The sequence below is a fragment of the Molothrus ater genome, chromosome 6, assembly GCF_012460135.2.
Source record: "Molothrus ater isolate BHLD 08-10-18 breed brown headed cowbird chromosome 6, BPBGC_Mater_1.1, whole genome shotgun sequence".
In the NCBI taxonomy this organism is placed as follows: Eukaryota; Metazoa; Chordata; class Aves; order Passeriformes; family Icteridae; genus Molothrus; species Molothrus ater.
In genome coordinates this window covers 32,462,745-32,471,126 of record NC_050483.2, presented here as the reverse complement: position 1 = coordinate 32,471,126, position 8,382 = coordinate 32,462,745, and the positions used below count along the sequence as shown (strand labels likewise).

At 35.9% G+C, this 8,382-nt stretch overlaps 1 protein-coding gene across 2 annotated transcripts in view; it reads right to left on the bottom strand.

Annotated features, from left to right (window-relative positions):
• The window catches only part of MEIS2 (Meis homeobox 2), a 173,506-nt gene that overhangs the window by 63,954 nt on the left and 101,170 nt on the right, over positions 1–8,382 (bottom strand). The window lies entirely within an intron of this gene.

Genomic DNA, 8,382 nt, shown 5'->3' with positions numbered 1-8,382 from the left:
AGATTTTAAACTTGTAGGAACAATATGTTCAGCACTGATTCTTAGAGTCACGACAACCAATTCAATTACTCTTGGGTTTATTGCCAATATATGTGTTGAACCTTTTATGGGGCAAGGAGTGGATTACTTGATGCTTACCTATGACTTAGAGGGGAAAATCATAGTTCATAGTTTGACTTTCAGATGAATAAAATAAACAGAATTAAACTTATTTCCTGCCTGCCTGTTTGCCTCTCCCTTTCCTTCATAAAGAGCTTTTTGGGGAAACCTTATACACCTACTATGCACATAATCAATATGCTCTATCGTGATAGCTAGGAGAAGCTTTTGGAGATCATTAATTCATGTATAACCCCCAGAGAGCTGACTAAGTAGGGTTTGAATAGGCATTAAATTAAATATGCATATGTTTTAAATGCACATCATTCATTATACAGCAAAATGAAACTTTCAGGGGGTTTTGATACTGCTTACAGATCACACCACCTAAACACCCCAAATAAAATTGATTTTCTCCTGGACTGACATTACATTTTAACACAGAAACCTCTTGCACCTCTACTTCAATAATTTTTTCTCTTATGTTTCCAATGCCCTACCTACTATTCTGGAGAAGAAATAATCAGTCATCTAGAATTAGTTTTTTAAGAAGACTGAATATTTAATTTTCCACTATCTACACTTTTAAAAGCAGACACTGTTTAATGCCATTGACAAATTGACATGTAGCAAAGCAACATCACTTCACAGCAAAAAGGGTTAAACAGACCTGTATTAGTATAAAAGTCAAGCTTTTAATATTCTGCAAATATTAACAAAGAAAGATGATAATGTTGAGTTAATATGGGTTAAGGATAAAAAGAAAATAAATTTTTCTGATTGCTAAGTGTTGACACTTTTTTGGCTAGGCCTGCAGCCTTTTCTTGAAGGCTGTGTAATTACAGAAGGCTTTTCCCCTCCTTCCCCCTCCTGCTTCTAGCCCACATTAGTAATGACCCCTTCACTGCTTCAAAAACCACTAATAGTCTTCAGCAAAGGCAAGAAAAATGAACAGGATAAATTGGAATCCACAGTCAGTAATTTGCATCATATGAGACTGCTTTGGCCACTCACACTCATTTCTGGCCATCAATCGTGCGCTGTCAGGTGCTGCACTCTGCCACCATGATAAATATTCCTCCTAACACTCTGATTCGTCCAAACAATGTAATTGTCCTCTATTCTCCTCTTGGTAATGGAGATAATGAATGACTGCACAAACAAGAAGGATTGCTCATCACAGACACAGGGGTGGCTTCAAACTGAAAAGCCCTGAGTACAAATTTTAATTGACTGAAAACACAGGTTGAAAGAAAAGAAATCCTGTCTTCCATTTCCAGGCTTCGAGACAATCACTTCTGAGCCTTCCCCTTCTGGGTTCAGGGGTGGGTCTTTATCCTGAATGTGGGCCCCCCAAAATGGGTAAAATGAGACTAGAAAATTCTGCCTTTGAAAGCAGCCACAGAAATGCTGTCCCATATGCAATTCATGTAAAACAACTCGTCACTTTAATTGTGTTTAATCCCAAAGTGCGAGAAGCTGCTGTTATGAAAAAAAAAAGCCTCTTCCAAATGGACACAGTTCCATCCAGTTAAATACTTATTGTACTGTAAGGAATAGTATGTTTTAAAAATTTCAGTCAAAATATAACCACTCATAAAGTGAATTGCATTCAACAGCACAGAGCTTGATGGAAATCACTGAGCCTACTCAGTGTGATAGCCATTCTGGAGCTATTAAGACATTTGAAAATTGGTACACACAAGATCAACAAACACTTAAAAGCCGAGATCTTATCAAAATTCACCTTGCACAGATGGCTTTTATTATTTCTAATTAAGAGTGAGGGACAATAGCACAACAACTCTAACTTATTTAAATAATGTTCTACATTTTGGGAAGAGAGAGAGAGAGAGAGAGAGAGAGAGAGAGAGACAGAGAACTGGTGTTGTTTTCTGTTGATTTTTCCCCCCTTCAATATCAGTGATTCTACAGCTTTTAAATGTGAAGTGGACTGTTTATCTGAAAGTGTGCTGGCAGACTGCCACCATATTTCTAAGATTAAAGAAAGGATTGAAAACAATCAGCTTTCCGAGGAACTGAAACCACCACAATGTGTTTCTGGTTAATTTACAAATACATGTATATATTTAAGGCTAAACTACAGAACCAGAAAATTCCTACTAGTTAGCCTATCACAGGCATTCTTACACTTTATTAGAACAGACATCATATTGAAATAATAAGCATGGGAGGCCTTCATTTCTGCTTTGATCTATATTACTAAATGTCTGACTGGTTCGGATTTAAAATAAACTTAGGTATGTTTGCACTTGAAAACTGGAAAAAGACCACAAGTAATAATTTGTTGTCAGTTTCCATATTATCTTAGTAAAAGTTATAGTTTAGTCTGTACGCTGCTGGATGCCTGGAGATGTAAGTCCGGTTACCCCTGCAATGGCTAAACTTTCTGGTAGGAATACATGTTCTAGTATGGTTGCAAAGATGGTGAATCACTTCATCATCACCTAACTACCTGAGATGAACTAAGAGCTTTACCTGCTTTGTAAATGTCTTGCAGGCGAGTGTCATTATAGCCTTAAATGCCCAGGTATGTACTGAAGAAGGGTACCACAGGGCTCCTTTTGCTCTGAACATCTAATGGTTGGGATTTCATGGCCCAGATCCTGCCAAATGCATGGCAAATGTGAAGGCAGGATTTCAAGATGTTTAATGATGGCTTTTCAGCATTGTCCTGTGTAATTTAAAGTGTTGTTTTTTGGTTTTTTTCTGCATAAATGTTGTCAATTTGCTTCCAATAAATTGAATGACAATTATGCCCATCACATTTGGATTTGGTAGTAGACTTGGGAGTATATATACGTAGGTAATAATTTTACTCAGACAGATGTATAGGTTATTGGATTTCATATAAGATTAGTTTATTATTTAGAAAGCTATATTCAGAGAAAGGAACATAGAGGGGAGTTTCTAATAAGGAGAATCTAAATTATTCACCCTTTAAAAGCATAATGAGTACAAAATGCTAGGGATTGTTTCAAAAGGCAGGATTAAAGAATACACTGACATCCTTTAACTTTTCTCAGCCTATTAAAAGCATCTCTTAATTGTCTGTTTAAACGTTAATCTCAGTAACAAATGAGTTAACAGTCATAAAAAAAGAAAGAGCTTTGAAAATCTCACCACCTCCAAAAATTCCCATTCTACTGAGATGGTCTCATCACTTCATTGCCAAGGTAACCATGGGTATCTCATGAACTCTTCAGTGCTATTGGATGGTCAAATAGCAGTGCCACAAGACACTCAGTCCACTGTCATGGATGATCAAGCCAAGTTTCAGACAATGAACTGAGCTCCAAATTGGGTGCACTTCTGCTTTTCTGTGAGACTGCAACTCTTTTAGGAAGCAGAAAAAGCACTTGCATTCCAGAGTTTTCAACATAGAAAATGCTGTGGGCCCATTCCCCTGACAGACTATGCACTGGCAGGGCTACATTTAAATTATGGTCCTAGTTACCTAAGATATCATCCATCTCATCACACTAAAACCTTTTTAATGTCTTAACTTACGCAATGCCAGTCTAAATGGTGAAGGAGAAGAGGGTTCTTCACATAGAGTACCACAGAACCAAGATTACTAAGCATATTTTTAGAAAAGATTGAATGTATCTCCTGTACCAAAAGCTTTTCAAATTTTAATTAAAGCTTACCCATTCAATCTAAACCTTTTAGAATAATTATCCTTCTCTGTTATTTACATACATGCTGCCAGACACATTGTAATGGTTCTCAAGCACTTATGCCTACATTCCGATCAGAAAGCCTGCTGTTATGCCTCTGTTAATTCCCAGAGAAGACCACTCATAATAAAACCTGTGAACTCCTAATAAAGCACCTGGACAGACAGATTGAGCTGGAGAATCACAGTTGTTGTGGAAGATCTAACAAAAAACACACCAGAACTCAGTAGCCCTGGTTCCTCCCTATCAATAAAGGATAGCCTATACTTAACTGCTGATAGCATAGAACTGATTTGAGCCATATTCTGCTAGTTGAACTAAGGCAAGGAGAAATTAAAGAGCAAAGATAGAATAGATACAGAACAAGGCCATAAATGCCATATTCCTGTCTCTACCATATCCCTCACTCTTACTTGTCTGACGAACCAAGACTAGGAGGACCCACTTTTCTCTGTTTTGCCACTTTAAAGACATCAGGTAACACATTCAAAGAGACAAGCTGATGTGCTAAGGAAGTTCAATATACATGAGAGGGTTGCTGATGACATATGGCTGCTTTAAGACAAAACAAAAAAGAAAGATGACCAGATGTGTGGTTTGCAAAATGAAAGCTTGAGAAGCACATTTACAGGAAAAAAATAAATGTTCTAAGGAAGGGAAGAAAGATTATTAATGAAGTAATATGCAGTACTGCGGTAGAAAAAATTCCTATCATTAGAATGGAAACAGAACAATGACAGAGAACCATATTCTTTGGTGCTGCAAGAAGAAAAAGAATTTGTAATCTCTTATACAAAATTTTACCCCAAGAAAATTAAAAGGAGGGCAAGCAGCCTGTACAGTGATTTTGAAAATGGAGACTATTCAAATGAACGAGAAGGGTGGCAATAAGCATTGTCACACATCAAGTACAATTGGCTCTATTTTCTGTGAGGAAGAACTGCAGTTTCTGATGAAAGCATTAATATATTACTCTTGTCCCAATTTCTTGCAAAACTATCAAACATTTCAGGGGTTTTGACATGTAAGAATAAACAGACACTTTGGCTCTGGTCTTTTAATTCCAAATTTCCAGGCAGTGAGTTCCCTGAAAGCAGGGAACTTGAATGGTCTGACATAATGAATGGAGAAAAGAATCTGTGGAGAAAATGTAAGAATATCTGACAGGGATGGTAGGAAGTTTCATGGTGCACTTTTAAGGTAGCAGAGAAATTCAAAAAATCCAAACAAACAAAACAACAAAAAAGAAAATGCAACAATAACTGCACTACAAGAAAATATTATGGTTGCTATTCATAAGACTCTAAAGCTAGATGAGAGAACTGAAAATATTTCTATTGCAGTGGAAGGGTAGAATGAATTACAGAAGAGAGAGACACTCAAAGTTTGACTTAAATTTTGCTGACAGATTAAAAAGAGGTAAAACTGGTAGCTATGGAAAAGATTAAATGATTGAAAAGATTTTTAAAATGTAGTTTAGGTAACAAGAAAGTACTGGAGAGAGAGGAACAGTGATATTGGGCCAATGGGTTTTCAGGTCAGTCTCCAGACATAAAGCACAATGTGTAGTAATAAAACCAAACAGTATTACAGCAATTTTCTTCTCCTAGATATTATATGTGATCTTCTAGATGTTTGGATATAAAATCCTATTTTCTTTGAGTCAGTAAGAGTTTTGCCATTATATTCCTTAGAATTTGATTTGAAGCCTAATTTAAGAAACTTAACCTTTCAGTAAACATACCAAAATAGGCTTCAGAAATACAAAATCTATATTTCAGACACATATTTAAGAGTTATCTGTAATGTCTTACAACTATTGTGGAAAAAGACTGAAAAAACAACATGGAAGGCATATTATAACAGATATACCCCAACAAGAACTAAAATTAAAAGACCAAAAACTGAAATGAAGCTGAAACAGTATTTCAAACCACTAAAAAATGAGTATGGTAAACTAGTCTCAGAAGTAATGAAGTCAAACAAAATGAAAATACTGTAAATGTTGAAGTAAAAATCATAGTGGGATGTTCCTAAATTGATGAACAAAGTTAAGCTGTAAGAAAGAAAGATTACTTCTAAATAGCTCCCTCTCTTATTTAGAATGAAGTGTCTCGTCAAGTTCTGCTTTGTTAATCTCTTGAGAAAAGACCTGGAGCAAATATGATTGGTGAGAACACCTTACTTAAAGCCAGTTAAGAAAATAATCAGTGCTACTAAAAATAGTTCCCCATTTCATGAATATCAGGAAGCAGAGCTGTGTCCCTTTTAATGGCATGGCAAAATAGAACTGTCTGGCAAGCCCTGGATAATTCTTCTTCAAAATGTGAATCTTTACATATTAGCAGACTTATCAGAAATCTCTGCTATGCTAAAGATCAGTCCCATCAACACAATTTGGATGCAAATATCCATTCTTGACCCTATACAGTCACTGGTTTTGATGTAAGGTGCTCCAAAAAAAGGGTTGTAAATACCAGATCCAGGTATGTGAGAGCTCTCAAATTTTGCATTTATTCATTTCCACATGGTTTTCCATGATTACCTAAATTATTGGCTATGACTGAGGCAGATGATAATTTAATACAAGATCTTTTTAGTAAGCCTTTCTGATTTGGAGTAGGAATTTGTGAGTCATATAGACATGTTTAGGAATGGAAACAGCATTAAATATTAAACAGTGGTACTCACACAGTACAGTTACAACTGTCTTTGATGGTTAACCTATCTCAGGGAACAATTATTTTTTCAAGATTGGATAAGCCAAAGAATCTCAGATTATGTGTTTGAAAAGTCCAGGACCACATAAGGTTTTTTCACAAATCTGTCCCCAAACAATCCCAGTGCTCTGCTTTGCAGTATACTCAGGGAATCAGTTCCTACAGGGCTGATTTAATTGAATTTGAACCCCTGTCTAACCTATGGAGCTGGCTCTTTTTTGATTGCCCTAAACCAAATTCTTACAGAAAATGGTTTACAAATGCATTATGAAAGAATGCAGGGTTCACAAAGCCATAAAGATAAAGCCCAGTTTCATTTTTTTTCTGCACTATAGACAGGATTTACAATTGATAGGAAAAACCCCCATGTTCACGATGAATGATAATGGGCAAGGAACTAGTATATTCAATCAGTAGCTGGCTTCTGTTAGCTGGGATAGAGAACTGCATAAATCAAGGATTCAAGGAAACAGAATAGGGATAATATAACATGTAAATGAGAACAAACATGACTGTGAAAAGATTAAATACCTTAAATACCCAAGAAGCAGAAATATTTTCTTAATTATTTAAAAGGAAAGAAAGATTCAGAATTAATCTGATCTAAACATGTGAAGCCCCAGAAGCATGAGTGTTAAATAGATTGTCATCGTGCTAAAGAGTGTCTAACATATTGTGGACTATTTAGTGAAGTATCCATTGCTGAATGTCCAGAAAAGTTTTCTTAACTTCAGCAATACATTGCAAAGCCTAATTTAATGAGGAAGGCAACATGGATTTATGACAGCAAGGTCTTTCTTAATTAACTTCCAAGTGTTGTTAAATAATGTTATCACCAGAGCAGAGGAATGGAAATGCCATAGATATTATCTCTTTCAGTTTTATTACAGCACTTGATATAATTTCAGATTAAAGACTATAAAGTAGAAAAATGTCTCATAAACAAGTAACAACAAGTGGTGGGTTAAGCTGTGAAGAGTGAGGAGACTCTTCGCACTTTTATGTGTAATTGAGTTAAGCAACAATATTAGATAAAGCTAGAAATACAAAAGATTCATGCACTGTTAGGCATGAAAGGTATGCTAAAGGGCCAACCTACCACCCCACAAAGGCAACAGAAGTTCTCTGAGGACTTCAATGGAAGCTGAATTGTAAATTTATTAGCCTTTACTGATTAATATAGAAAGCCTTTTTTTCTTGAGATGCAGATGCTGTTACATAAATTGTGAAAAAAATGGTGTAGAATGTTGTAATCAATGTTTTCTGAAACATCTTGGTACAGTACATGAGTGAAAGTATCAATAAGCACAAAAATGTGTATTGTTATCTCCCTCACCACCATCTTGCTGGATCAAAGTTCAAGCTTTGTTAGAGGTCTTTAGTTTAATCCACAATCCTGCAGGTTCTGCTGTTTTGAGGATTTTGGGCTCATCTTTTCCTTCTGCTTTAATTCGGAGCTATTGTGCACCCACCAGGCTAAATAAAATCAACAAAGTTGAATAGAACATCTTAATTTTTCACTTCACTACACAGGTGGAGTAGGCAGGGTGAATCACATCAGAAATGTGATACTAAATACTCTGAAGCCTGTAGAACACAGGCACAGGTTAAGTCACAAGTACGGAATTATTTGATGTGAATTAGGTAGTGACAATGCCAAAATTGCTATGCATCTATCTCAAAAGAAAAGCTAAGCTATCCAGAACAGATCTCTCCAGCACCAAAACTTATAAACCAAGAGAATGATGCAACTGACTTGGAAAACTAATGCTATGATTTAATCTGTGTTGTGTTAGAAATGGAAAGTTAGATTTTTAAAACATTTTCTGCGCCACATTCTGGCAGTGATACTTACACAGTGC